This window comes from Dreissena polymorpha, chromosome 9 (genome assembly GCF_020536995.1).
Source record: "Dreissena polymorpha isolate Duluth1 chromosome 9, UMN_Dpol_1.0, whole genome shotgun sequence".
Taxonomy (NCBI): domain Eukaryota; kingdom Metazoa; phylum Mollusca; class Bivalvia; order Myida; family Dreissenidae; genus Dreissena; species Dreissena polymorpha.
The window spans coordinates 43,184,769-43,200,282 of record NC_068363.1 but is presented as its reverse complement, the minus strand read 5'-3'; the positions used below and the strand labels follow the sequence as shown (position 1 = coordinate 43,200,282).

Genomic DNA, 15,514 nt, shown 5'->3' with positions numbered 1-15,514 from the left:
ATTCAAGTTTTAGTAAATAATATGGCAATTTGATGCATTACTCATTTTGCATATTTTGAGACATTTTGATTATAATTTTAATTTTTAATTGGGAAGAACTTTATCGTTGATATCTGTACAGATTTTATGGCCAGGTAAATTTGAAACCCTTCCATTTATTTGAAGTGAATAATAATTGTTCATGACTTAAAAATGGATATTACACATGTATGCCATTTTCTGTCTGCAAAAAGGCAAAAATGGATAAATATATATATTGGAAACATAGGTTAGATATCTTTAGCAAACATTGAAAAATTGTATAAAAATAGTACATTTTTTTCTATGAAAAACAACTTTGCTTTTTTTTATTTTCAGATATAGAGGTACTTCAACCGCTTAAAATCATGAGATTCTTTTGTGAAAATGCAAGAATAGATTTGCTCGCAGAGCTAACTTACAAAAAAGTATATGTGTAATATATATGTTAAGTGTGGGAAACAATTTCAAAGACAAGACCACCTTAAAATAAACATAAGCAAACGTGTTGTACATCTAAACATTATTTGAAAAGCAGTAGCTTTGAACAAACCACTCCTACTAGAAATGTACACACAAAATCCACAGCTGTGGTGCCAATGTCATGGCAAAAAAGAAAGTAATTGAACTGAATGACACATATAAGTCAAACAAAAGCCTTTCAGACAAACCTGCTAATTTACCATCCAACATGTTAAGAGAGCCATTTGAATCAAAGAGAATAGGTTCAGATGGAAATTGCTTCTTCAGGCTATTTCGTATGTTTTATGCGGACATGAGAATGATCACATTCAATTGAGGCAAATATTGCGCCTCCATATGTTGTGTCATGAACATTCCTTTATGAGAGTGACTCCGTCAAATATGCACGATGATACTGTTTGGGCAACTGAAGTGGAAATTTCAGCCAAGGCTCATCTTTTAAAAAGAGTTATTTATACCTAATCTCCATACGGACAAAAAATCAAATGGTTAAAACATTCAGCAACTTATGTTGATGCAACTATAAACATTTTAAGTCCAGCAATATACCTTAACCATGAACGTGGAGACCATTATGATGTAGTCTTACAACAGCAAACTCCAATAGCTCGCGAACAGGTTAGTACAAGAGTACATGAAAAGGATAATGAAAGGAAGGGGAAGACCAGACTTAGACAACTGAAATATAGGCAAAGTTTGAGTGATTCCATACTACAAGAAAGAAAATGTAATGATAGAAAGAGAAAGGCTGACGGAAAAGGGACAATGACAGAAAAAGAAAAAAAAACTTAAAGAAAATTATAGAAAGAGAAAGGTGGATTTAAAAAATAAAATGACAGGAGTGGAAAAAGGAAAATTGAAAGAAAGTGATAGAAAGAGAAAGGCAGATGGGCAAAGTAAAATGACAGAAATGGACAAAAAAGAAAACCAAAAAAATGAAATAAAGATAATGGCTAACAGAAAGAGAAAAATGACAGAAATGGAAAAAGGAACATTAAAATAAAGTGATAAAAAGAGAAAGACATATGAAAAAGTAAAATGACAGAAATGGAAAAAGAGAAACTAAAAGAAAATGAAAGAAAGATAATGGCTTAAATCAAGAGAAAAATAACAGAAATGGAGACAGAAAAATTAAAAGAAAGTGATAGAAAAGAGAAAGGCAGATGAAAACAAGGGCTGTTTGTAAAACATGCATGCACCCCATATGGGCTCTAAGTTGTAGTGACAGCCATTTTGTAAATATGTTTTTGTCACTGTGACCTTGACCTTTGACCTAGTGACCTGAAAATCAATAGGGGTCATCTGCGAGTCATGATCAATGTACCTATGAAGTTTCATGATCCTAGCCATAAGCTTTCCTGAGTTTTCATCAGGAAACCATTTTACTATTTCAGGTCACTGTGACCTTGACCTTTGACCTAGTGACCTGAAAATCAATAGGGGTCATCTGCCAGTCATGATCAATGTACCTGTGAAGTTTCATGATCATAGGCAAATGCGTTCTTGAGTTATTATCCGAAAACCATTTTACTATTTCGGGTCACCGTGACCTTGACCTTTGACCTAGTGACCTCAAAATCAATAGGGGTCATCTGCCAGTCATGATCAATCTACCTATCAAGTTTCATGATCCTAGGCATAAGTGTTATTGAATTATCATCCGGAAACCATTTTACTATTTCGGGTCACCGTGACCTTGACCTTTGACCTAGTGACCTGAAAATCAATAGGGGTCATCTGCTAGTCATGGTCAATCTACCTATCAAGTTTCATGATCCTAGGCATAAGCGTTTTTGAATTATCATCCGGAAACCATTTTACTATTTCGGGTCACAGTGACATTGACCTTTGACCTAGTGACCTCAAAATCGATAGGGGTCATCTGTGAGTCATGATCAATGTGCCTATGTAGTTTCATGATCCTAGGCCTAAGCGTTCTTAAGTTATCGTCCGACAACCACCTGGTGGACGGGCCGACCGACAGACCGACAGACCGACAGACCGACCGACAGACCGACAGACCGACAGACCGACATGAGCAAAGCAATATACCCCCTCTTCTTCGAAGGGGGGCATAAAAAGTAAAATGACAGAACTGGAAAAACAAAAATTTAAAAAAAGACATAGAAAGAGAAATGCATATGAAAAATAGAAAAATTACAGACGTGGAAAAAGAAAATGAAAAGGCTTATAAAGTGAAAAGAAGAAAAGCTGTTTTGGAGGAGCATGAAGCTATTAAAGAGTATAAAAAGGAAGCTACGAAAGGACGTGTATATACGTGCTCATCGTGTCTAAGACTTCTTTACAAACAGTCAGTTCTTCAACTTAATGATTTCTTTTTTGAAATATGGAAAGACTATCTGACACAAGAATTTCCCTTTGAAGAGGGTCATGTTTTACGACAGGATAAAACTACAACTGACGATGAGACATTTAGTGAGGAGAAACAAATATGAGAAAATATGCATCAAGCATCTCATGAAGATGACAAACTTAAAATTAAAGATTAATGTTGCTCAAAATATTGTAACATTTGTAAAACATGTATGGCAAAATTTAAACAAGACAATATTCCACCCCAAAATATAATAAAATGAAAGTATGCGCAATACCACCAGAGCTTAGTGAATTGACTCCACTTGAGACACATTTAGTATCACAAAGATTACCATTCATGAAAATTATGTCCAGACCATCAGGCGGCCAGAAAGCGATATCAGGTACAGTTGTTAATGTTCCAATTGACACATGGGATGCATGTTCAAATTTACCTAGACTTCCACCAAATTCTGAATTTGTGATGCTGAAATTAAAAAGGAAACAAGAGTTTAAATCAGCTGTATACATTCAGATCATTAGACCATAGACTGGATGAAAGCTCTTACAGTACTGAAACAGAAAAATCCTTTCTTCGAAAATGTCATAAAAAACCGCGATGCTTTTAACCGCTGTTGCTGACAAGACCATGTGGGATAACATGTTTTCTGAAAATTAAATATCAAGTTGTGAGGACATAAACAATAATAATTGTGGCCAAGGAGAAAATAACAAAACGTGTGATGAACCTTTAAAGAACACAACGTGTGATGAAACCTTAAAGAACACAATGTGTGAAGAACCTGTAAAAGGCAAAACGTGTGATGAACCTGTAAATGACAAAACGTGTGATGAACCTGTAAAGGACAAAACGTGTGATGAATGTAAATGACGAAATGTGTAATGAACCTGTAAAGAACAAAACACGTTATAAAAGTGTTAGTAATAACACTAGTAATTAAAATATTTTGAAAAAAAGGTGTAAAAATTAAAAATGTATGTGAGGAAAATGTAAATGACAAATCTTATGATGAAGGTGAGGATGAAACAGCTGAGAACTTGGAAAAAGGATTGCCTTATTGTACTTGCTGGCAAACTACTGAACTACATATGCATGGGAATGAACGTGTGTCTATTTCACCAGCGGAAGGTTATCGTCCACTGAGCTTGCTGACTGATAAGTTTGCTGAAGTCTTGTCTTTTCCAGTACTTTTCCCAGAGGGTTGCTTTGGTTTTACAGTGGGACGGACACCTTAACTACATTTTAGAAAATATATCAATACATGACTTCTTAATGTTGACAACAGATTCGCAACAATATAGATGATATTTTTCATGTAATTTCTAACAGAAAAGAAACAGGTTAGTGACAATATTCAGATAGCCCTTAGAAAAACACAAAACACAGATACAATAACAGCTTCAATGATAAAATCATCATCTTTATTAAAAACATTTATATAAAATGACCGCATATATGATCTTAAAAAACGTAAAGGGTTCACCAGTTTACTTGCAGCGAACTATGTAGAACCTTCTTGGAATGGTAAGACAGCTTGGTGTATTCACCTGGTTCCTCACACTGTCATCAGCGGATTTACGATGGCCAGACAATATACGCATAGTCGCATAACAAGCAGGTGTTAAACTGTCTGATGAGTATGCAAGAAATATGACATGGGAGCAAAGGTTTTAATGGATAAGAAGAAATCCGGTAACTGGCGCAAAACACTTTGACTACAAAGTACAAAAGTATTTCAAAATAATTTTCAAGAAAAACAAAGTGTTAGGGGGGGGGGTAACAGATGTTTTTATCAGAACTGAATTCAACAGAGAGGATCGCCCCATAGTCATTTCGTGTTTTGGGTAAAAGATGTACCCATTATTGGTGAAAGCAATGATAAAGAAGTTTGTGACTTTGTAGATCAGTACATTAGTTGTCAACCGCCAGAAAATGATGATGACGTATACACATTGGTTTCTACACTCCAACGCCATTCAAATACAAGAACATGCAGAGAAAATGGCCAATTGTTTAGATTTCATTTTCCAAAATTTCCATTGCCATATACAATTGTTGTCCATGGAGATAAACAGTCATCCAAAAGTACCAACGGGAAGGAGGCAGAAATAAAAACATGAACAAACACATTCAGCAGATAAGTCGGAAATTCAGTACACGGAAACTGTGAATGAACCCAACTACAAACAAATCTTCTGTACCATACATATGACAATTCAAGAGCTTGTGGAACAATGTCCATACAAAGATATTAAACTTCAAGACATATTGGAGGCATGTAATGTCAGTGGAGATAGGATTTAGGATTTATTTCCAAATACATCGGGGCAGAAATGCCCATGAGTACACAAAAGTATACAAAAGATGTTCTACACATATCAAAGTCAAGGTCATAATAAAACATGCATATTGTTACACAATGTTATGAAGTACAATATATTCTCTATAAGAATACAGAGACATCTGAACAAGTGAAATGTTTTACAATCCGATAATATAGCATTTGTTATATAATACGTAGTACAGAATAATAAATGTACTGAGGCAAATATAACATAATGTAGATGTTTATTCAGGAAAAGAGGCAATATGCCCATCATTCCGCATGTAACACATGACAAAGAAATATATAACCGGTTAATGGTGAGATATGTTGCATCATGTTAGATATCTGTCAGACATATGCTGATACATCAGCATGTAGTTTTGATTGTGAAAATACAATAAAAGATAAATAGATAAATAAACGTTTGGAAGCGATGGAAGGAAAAAAAAAATATATAAATTAATATAACGTGTATTTGTCTCAGACCAGGGTTATTGGGTAATTTCGGAGAAAAATGTAAGTTCTAGTCTCATGAAATGTAACTAGAGTTTATATATTAAAAAGTGTAAATTTAGATATGAACGGTATATTTAGTATACATTTGAAACACAAAGGTGAGTTAACACAAAATGGATATTAGATCTAGGTAGCCTTTTTTTTAGGGGGGGGGGGGGTTGAAATTGTATATTCCTTGTTAGAAAGCCAAAAAAATAGAAAAACTCACGTAGGCATGCCATAGTGTTTGATTTCAGGTACATGTACATATCAGGTGCATTCATCAGTAAAAGTTATTTACATATATATTTACATACATGTTTAACAGTTTACAAAATAACATTTGTTATATACACACACACACGCATATAAATATGTATACACATATTTGGTATCATATAACATTTTTACAACCTTGGTAATGTAATTGGTGCATGTGTATTTTGCGATTGATGTTGGTGTTGTGTAGCCTTTCATATTCAAGCTCATAACGATATTACTATCAGATATATTAACGCGTGCTTCCGTTACACAATCGATTTATAAGTGGAGCAATGTGTCTGGAAATAATCGGATTAACTACCGTCGTGGATACAGTTAGATGGATTTTATCATGGTACGTCAACGTAGTAAGTGTGGTACAGTTTTACAAGCTTGACAACCTAACCCGAAATCAAAACGTCAGGTTGAGGCGCATGTGTAAAGTTGACCAACTTTTATTTAATAAGTGTGTAAGTCTGCTCATGACTCATGTTAGTCAAGTAATCTTATTCAAAGAGTTAGGTTACTACACATGATAGAACTATATGTATATACTAATGATACAATTGAGTGGCTTGATTTGTGATGGCCAATTCATCATGCTAACAATTTTTGAAGATTTAAAAGTTACACATTTAGACTATCGATTGTTATTTGTTATGTGGTAAACAAATGCATTGTTTTTGCGTTCACAAATAAGTAAACCTTACAAATTATGCACATTTTGTAAGTTTTAGTAACAACATAGAATAAAATAGCATGGTATATGATGGACAACTGTTATAAACTTAGATACATACATGTACACGTACATAAAAATGAGCAATATACATATACTGGCTTACATGTTAATAAAATATGATGTTTACTAATGACGTTTATTTGATTCTTATGTTTGCAATACACCTAATAAACATAATTGTGTGTTATGTTGTATCTATTTGTAATAACAGTGTATTTTTGTCTATTTCAGGTACCACTACTGTTTCTTGACACAAATTGTTTTTCTACTAATTTGGTTAAAAAATAGTGGTGTGTGTTTTCATCGGTGTTGTAATAAGAGGCTGAGAAAACATAGAAAAGATGGATTGCCATTTTACACATTGACATGTTTGACAGGCTCGCATTGTTGTGAGTATGATTATATAAAAAAAAATTGTTGTTTTTTTTTTTTTTTTAGTTAGCATGATATGTGTTAGGTGAGCGTGTGAGAGGTATGTATTTTTAATACTGTTTAATTATTCATAATATGTATGGTATGTATTTCTCAATTCGAAAGCTTTTTTAACAAAAATTGCAAGGTTTCTATTTGTTTTACTATTATTGCACTGAAGAAGTTCGATAAATTTCGGTACGTTTGGTCTGACATAGTAATATTTGTTAATGTATGTTTTTCTTAATTCAGTGTCAAGTTGGCATTCCAATAAAAAATGGAATTCGTCCTCTAACTTATGACATATACTACATGTTCTATTTTCGCGTGGAGTAGGTATTGGTTTTTTTTTCCATCTACCAGCTTCTATTTCTAAATTATGTGCAGACATTCTTAATCTTGATAATGCAATCCTACAACTGTCTATATTAACCTGGTATAAATATGGCTGTAACTTAAAAATAGAATACATAGTATATGAACTAGATAGTGTTGACTCGTTTAATTCATTTATCCAATTTTGTAAAAATAAATCTCTGATTCTTTCTTTAAACGCGAGAAGAAACATATCTATGTCCCCAACACCTTGATATATCCATGCATGGGAAAAACCAATAGATTGTAATAAAATCTTAACATTATATGCCCATGACTTGCTATCATTATTGTTTTCTACATTTTCTACCATGGTATTATATACTATTTTTGCATATTTAATTGGTTCCATTTGTAATATTTTACACCAATATTTTATAACATTTATATAAAATTTATTTTTCAATGGGGTTCTGCCCAGTTCCCCGTATACGAAATTATTTTGTGTTTGAGACCTTACACCGAGTAGTTCTTTGCTAAATTTTAAATGTATTCTTTCTATTTGTATGATATTTTTGTTTAGCCCCCAAACCTCTGATCCGTAGCTTAAGACTGGTGCAATTAATTTGTCGAACAAATCTAACTTGTGACTTATTGACATTGTGGGAAACCTTGTAAAACAACTTTTTAACTTAAAAATAGCTTTCATAGCTTGGCCTGTCAGTGAAATAAACGGTCCATTAAAAGAGCCCCCAGTTGTAAAGACAATTCCAAGATAAGTAAAATGTTGAACAATTTCTATTTTTGTCTCCATATATGTAAAAATAACGTTTTTTCTTAGTGTAACTTTTCTAAAAATCATAATCTTAGTCTTATCAGTATTTACACACATCTTCCATTTTTCACAGTAAGCTTCTAACAAGTGTAATCCGTTTTGAAGTCCAGTTTCAGTCTCTGATAGCAGTATGATATCATCTGCATATAACAGCAAAACTAATTTTAAGGTACCTATATCTAGCCCTCTGAAGTCATGTGATATAAAATATTCTTCAATGTTGTTAAGGTACATTGAAAATAAAAATGGTGAGAGCGATTCACCTTGTCTTACACCAAGAAAGCATTAAAAATCTTCACTGAGCTGGTTATTATTGTTTTACTTTCGATCTGACGGTAATATAGATCGCTTTAATTATATCTAGCATTTTCCCTCTAACCCCAAATTTTATTAATTTAAACCAAATAACATCCCTAACCAGGTAATCAAATGCCTTTGTAAAATCGACAAAAGCTGTATATAATTTCTTACCATTGTTTATCAGATGCATAATAGCACTATGTAGTACAAAAATGTTGTCTACTGTTCCCATTTTCCCTTTAAAACCTGCCTGTGCTTCGATGTATACATGATATTTCTCTGCCCAAATATTCAACCTATTATTAAGAAGTTTTGTAAACAGTTTTCCGAAAGTGCTTAGTAACGTAATGCCCCTATAATTTTCTGGTTAAGATGCGTCCCCCTTTTTATAAATCGGCACTATATGCCCTTCCGCTCATTTATCTGAAAAATGACTAGCGTTAAACAATTTATTAAACAGCGTGTGCAGAACATTAATAAATGATACATTTTGCACTCCGTATTTAAAAAATTCATTTAAAAGTTTATCTGGTCCAGCGGACTTGCCATTATTTAAAGTTGCACATGCCTTTTTAATTTCCTCTACACTTATGGGACTATTCAGTTCATCAAACATCACCTGTAGTTCTCCGTTTAAATATCTTTCATTGAAGTATAAAAAATCTTCGTCTGGTTGAAAAAACACAGATTGGGGATCATTTACAGATTTAAAATATTCAAAAAAATGTTGAGTACTTATGGGACACTTATCTTGCACAACGGTTCCTTTCAATAGTTTCCAGTACGTTTTAGCATTTTCAAGTTTTGACTTTTCTAATTTTTGAGTTTCATTTTCATCAAAGACAAATTTTTCTTTCTAACTGTATTCCATGCCTGTACCATTTCCTGCCTTGTTTCTATATTCGGGTGATTCCTATATATATGAAGACATTTATAATATTTTGATTTAGCATCGTTACAATCTTTATCAAAGTATAATTTGTTTTCGATATTTTTAAATTGTTTAGTTTTATTTATGTTTAATTGTTTTCTAAAAAACATGCTAGCAAACAAGCAAAAGATGCTAGCTTACAACAGCAGCTACAACAACTCGGTAATGTGTTCCTTAAACATAGGGAAGTTACAGCTCAAGAAGCCATTTATAAGGCACTTCCACTGCCATTGAGGAGAACTAGCAGATCAGTAATATTTGTGCCTACATATATTCGAGAAGAGAAAGTACAGATTATGAAGCCAAACTATGTGAACAGCTGGATGATGACAGTGAAGAAGTATTAACCTCTGAAATGATCGATAGATATGCAGCAAGACCAGACAGTTTGGTAGATTTATGCCTAGCTGACTTTGCATCATGGACTACAGGAAGTCAGATTCAAATGATTCACATCCCTCAGTTATGGCAGATGGAGATAATCATGAACTAGAAACCAATAAAATTCACCTGAACGGAAAATTTGGAAATATGAGAAAAAAAAACACATGCCATACTTAGAACTCATACTAATTCTAAGCTGAAAAAGAGTGAGAAATATTTTCATTATAAGCTTATGTTGTATATTCCATTGAGAGAAGAGGAAGATTTTTAACAGGGGTTTGCTTCATTTGAAGAAGCATATATGAACAATATTGTTGCTCTAAGAGAAAAATGTGAAGCATATCAAAAAAATGACTGTGTGTTGAAGCATCTTTGGAGGATTATGAAGAGAATGGACCTATTATAGATGTCGGGGATGCACTGCATAGATGAGAGTATTCCAAGAGGAGGTGATGGCAGAGCACATGGAACCAAGTTGGATGATGCAAGTGTAATTATGAACCCTGAATTCTATTCTGGTGTTAAAGGGGAAAATGTAAGTACAGATATTTTAGGGCATACAGTTATGATGACACCTGCATAAATGTGCTTTCAGATGATGAATACCGACAACTAATCAGAAAATAGAATACAGGGCATTAAACAGAGCAGTATTTTCATATATGTTGCACTGGTGTAGAATTTCTCAAGAAAGTCGTGTTTCAGGGACAGAGAACCACCTCCATTCAACATCTTTGTTACTGGTGGAGCGGGTACAGAAAAGAGTTTGCTGATAAAAGCTATACACCATGGCTGTTTCTAAGTTAATAGGTGAAGGTGACCAGCTGACTGACTGCACTGTTCTGCTACGGGCACCAACAGGTACGGCTGCCACAACATCAATGGAATGACAGTACATTCTGCCCTGAAGTTGCCTATTAAACAGCACTCAAAATCAAGCGAGTATACCCCACTATGACAAGAAAAACTTCACGAGCTACGTACAAAATACAATGGATTAACTATAGTGATCATTGACGAAATATCTATGATAAGCTCACAAGACTTATACTATATCTATCTGCGTCTCACAGAGATAAAAGGAACAATGGAATCTGATACTTTTTTTCGGCGGAGTGTCCATCTTAGCTATTGGAGATCTTTTCCAGATTCCACCTCTTTCACAGGAACCTGTGTATAACCTTCCAAAGTCACCACTTGCTCGACTTAAAGGATCATTGTGTATGAGAATATTTCACATTAATCATTTGTAGATAATAATGAGGCAGAAAGATGATATAGAGTTTGCGAATATGTTAAATAGATTTCGAGAAAGTACACACACTGAAGAAGACTTGAACACATTGAAAAGTAGATTAGTTGAAAAAACGACTCAAATTACCCTCATGATGCAATACATAATTTTCTTGATAATGCATCTGTTAACAGACACAATGCTGAGAAACTGGAGAATATGAATCAAACTATTGTGACATTTGAAGCAAAGGATTTTAAATCAGACAATTCTGCTCGTCCAACAAACCTGAAATTAACCGACAATACTTCTCTAACCGGTGTACTCTGCACAACACTTCAGCTTTGTGTTGGAGCAAAAGAGTCGGTCATTACAAATTTGGATGTTTCAGATGGGCTAGCAAATGGAACACAATGCATAATAAGCGACTTTTGGAAACCAGAAATCGCAGAGAAAAAAGTGATAACTGTTCTTATAGTGAAACTTGATGATACCAATTCTGGAGCTCAAACGCGTACAAAATATCCTCAAATTGGTAGAAAGTATCCAGATGTGAACCAATCTTTAGAGATGAAGTTACATTGCATATTGGTGGTTACAATAAAGGATGTCAAGTTAATCGCCAACAGTTTCCTCTTCGACTGTCCTGGGCTTGAACTGTTAACAATACGCAGGGTATGACACTACAGAAAGCCGTGGTACACGGTGAAGGTCGGTTTGATAATGGTCAGTGTTACGTTGCATAGAGTCAAGTTACCTCTCTACTTAGGTTTTTTATTACAAAGTTTGATGCTAACAAGTTAAGGGCAAGTAATGAAACTAAAGAATTTATTAAGTCTATGAATTTGAAACTAGTGACTTTTCTACAAAACCCTGTTAATCAGAGACAATCAAATTTGATCCAACGTGCTCTCTTGAACAATAGCTCTTTCCATAGGCACTTCAAAGACATTATCTCAGAGCCAGAGTTAAATTGAGCAGATGTTTTATGTTTCACTGAAACTTGGATGAAACAGCAGCCAACACCAGACCTGACTAGCATGACTTCATATCGGCAAGATAGCAAACACAAGAAGGTTGTTGTAGTTCTCTGCTATATCAGTTCAGAGTTTACATCCCAGTGTTTCCTTAGAGCAACCAACAATGATATAGATATTTTACATGTCGTGATGAGTGTTAGGGACCCAGTTTATATAATATTCACCAAATGGTAGCACTGCTCACTGCAAGGACATTATCTATAATGCAATCAAAGACATTCCGGACACTGATAGGATATTTATTATGGGGGATTTCAACAAGGTAGTCCTTAATGGTCAGAAGTTTTCTACATTTCGAAACCTGATTCCAAGTCCAACGTGTAAGACAAGCAGTGTTTAATACATGGTATTTTACAACATACAGGATCAAGTCATGACTCATATTCAGCTAGTGTACTTTAGTGACCATAGTGTTATTTGGGTTGAGTTCCATTTTAAAGAAATAATGTATACTATTATTGTCAATAATTATTATTAATACCTGTTTACTTTATAATGAACGTAAGGGGAGCATCTATCGTTTTCAACGATACTTCTTGTTAATTAGGTTATAAATATAACCGCCGTCATGTAAACAAAACGCAAATTCGCATACGAGAGCCGGTGCCCATATGTAATCGAAAGGCGATTAATAGACCGGCTATCGTGTTGTTGGCACGATAGCAATAAAGTCTTAAAATATATTTAATAAATATTAAATAGAAGTAATATAGTGATTTGGAAGATTCATATTCTTTGACAGAAGATCGAACGTCTTTTTAAAACATTCAAGAAAACAAACAAAAACCGACGAATGAATAACATGCAATATGTTTACATATAAACGAGCATAATATAATAATATTGCAAAGTAGTTCATGTGATACGGAAGGCTTCGGGCATAACTCATTAGGTAAGATAAATATATGATAGCCTATCCTCTCCAGTAAATGTCATGTACATCACTTGTTGGCTGTATTATGCGATGGACCACACTCAACAGTGAAGATAAATACAATGCAACATAATAATGACAAGTAGTAAATCGTGTTTGAACCTAAATTTTCATTAGTTAATTATTTTCAGGTACTTATATGACACCATATAGTTGCTATTTATTTCGGCCTTAGTTCAGGAACTAGTGCATATTGTAAATTTTATCTTTTTAAATAGTTGTTTAAATTTCATTGCACTTCTTTTCTAGAAACGCATTATAGGTAACAATATGTTTTTATTGAGAATAAACCATATAGTAAATTAACTATGCGCATAAAAGAATGGGATGGATGGCGTTTGATTTATTAATTAAATTAAAAATACGAAGAGAGCAATAGGATGACTTCGCGGCAATCTCTGAATCCTAATGACAAATACAATCATTAATTTTTATCTGAATGAAGTAACTGCTAATGTACGAAAGGTTTGATGTCGGAACAAGAAACGCTTATTCAAATCCTCGCACTATTAACGACAGGTCTGGTCACATGAACATTGATGCTAATTATAATATACATCATATCAGCTAATTAAATGGGAAGTACCATGTTTTTGCGCCTGAAACAATCCATGACGTCAAAAGGCTACCATAATGTTACTTGAAAAAAAAGGAATCAGTAACAGTGTCATCGTATGCTCAAACTTGGCAACACCATCAACTTGTCGCCTTAAAGGAATCAGCACAATCACAAAGCTTTCTTTATGTTGGCGTGTTGCAAAAACGAAGACATACATACATTGATAGAAAACGGTAAAAACTTTTTTTTGTTATTATAGCAGCCCAGTTTGAACTACAAACATGATCAATTAAATCGTGAACATAAGCATGATAACTGGTTAAAAGAAAGTCAAACATCACGTTAATTTTGCGCATCAAACTGCATATATCACATAGTTACCATTTCTGAACATACGGTGGCATAGAGGTGACATACACTCCTCTTTTTTATCTCCTATCTATTCTATCTTCTTTCCCTTACATACTAACTCGAGAAAACAAGTTTTCTCGTGAGAATGACTTAATAAGTCGATGGAGCTAGATAGAAAAAAAGAAGACCGCAAAACTAAATAACAGACGATTGCATTGTAAAAAGAGCGGTGCAGTAAATAAACGAATGGTGCATTATACTATAGAGAAAACACATAAAGCTTACACAAATGAACTAGTTAGTCAGACAATCATATTGTGCTTAACATGCTCAAATATTATGTACGCATATAATATATATATATAAGTTAAAAGTTAAATTTATAGATCGAACAATTTGATTGGCTAACTAACTTGTGGATGCTAGTAAGCTAAGTCGTTCAATCGAGATAGCTTGTGCTATAAAAAGAGAGATAAAGCGTGCATTTTAAAAAGGAGGAAAAAAAGCAACTTCTGCGACAACGTAGAAATGCCATATTTTTATGTATGCATTATTTGATACCACAGCACAGTCGTTATTACAATGTGAACATGTCCGTGTCCCTCAGAGAACTTTTTTACAAGTATGGGTGTTGTCAAGAATAACATAGTGCTTTGAATGTAAAGCAATATTTTAGCTTATAGAAAATTGAGAATTTCAAAGTCGCGTTTCTGAGAAGATTCACGGAAAACAACAATCCCTTTTCAATTAATATCGACATTAACTAAGGTTTGAAATTACTGCAAATATTTCTACTGATTTGAAGTTATTACTTATTTTATTGCATTAAATTGTTGATTGTTATCACATCTGTACGAACTGTCATGCGGTTTTTCTTACTAATTTTATGAATGTCAGTTCACTGTGTATTAAATCTGTATAATTACTGCTTATTGGCTAATGAGCGATAATGATTCCACGAGGCACGAGAATATAATTTGTTAAGTCCGAGCAAACCAAGCGAACAAAATATCTGAGATAGTAATTGAAGGCAAGTGACTTATTGCCATCACTTTGTAGCGGTTAATATGCGATATTTATTTGATGCTTGGACATTATTTATAAATGGATATTAAAATATATTTATTAAGAAACTCAAAAGCTTACCAGAGCACGACCATCCATATATAGTTAAAGGATTTTACGTGATGATTCAACATGCTGTTAGGGATGTTTTGTATATCAGTGTGTCCAAATCGTAGAAAACTCACAAAAAACTGTTTCAGACCTAAACATTTGTTTACGAAGATTTATTGCACTCTGACGACTGATACAACTGTGATTTAATGTGCAATTTGTATGCACTACATACGAAGCATTTTCACATTACAATATTACCATAACATCCTCCAAGAAAACTATCAGATAAGCAGAACAATCTGACAAAATCTTAATATCTGAAATACGTCTGGGCACTATCAGACATAGCATCTGAGAAGAATTTTGAAACGTGCAGGCATTACATTACACGCATTTATGTCTAACATATTGATTAGTATCTGATTTATATGTGTCTGA

General features: G+C 33.7%; 1 protein-coding gene across 5 annotated transcripts in view; it reads right to left on the bottom strand.

The window, feature by feature from the left end:
- The window catches only part of LOC127843650 (uncharacterized), a 123,482-nt gene that overhangs the window by 92,465 nt on the left and 15,503 nt on the right, over positions 1–15,514 (bottom strand). The window contains exons 3-4 of one of the 5 annotated variants that reach the window (XR_008032266.1): positions 1,928–3,304; positions 375–1,782 (exon numbers count right to left, since the gene is read on the bottom strand). The exons of 3 other annotated variants lie outside the window; for them this stretch is intronic. The gene's annotated coding sequence lies outside the window, so the exon portion shown is untranslated. Of the gene's footprint in view, positions 1–374; positions 3,305–15,514 lie in introns of those variants that run through there. One more of the 5 variants, XR_008032265.1, reaches the window with a different exon arrangement.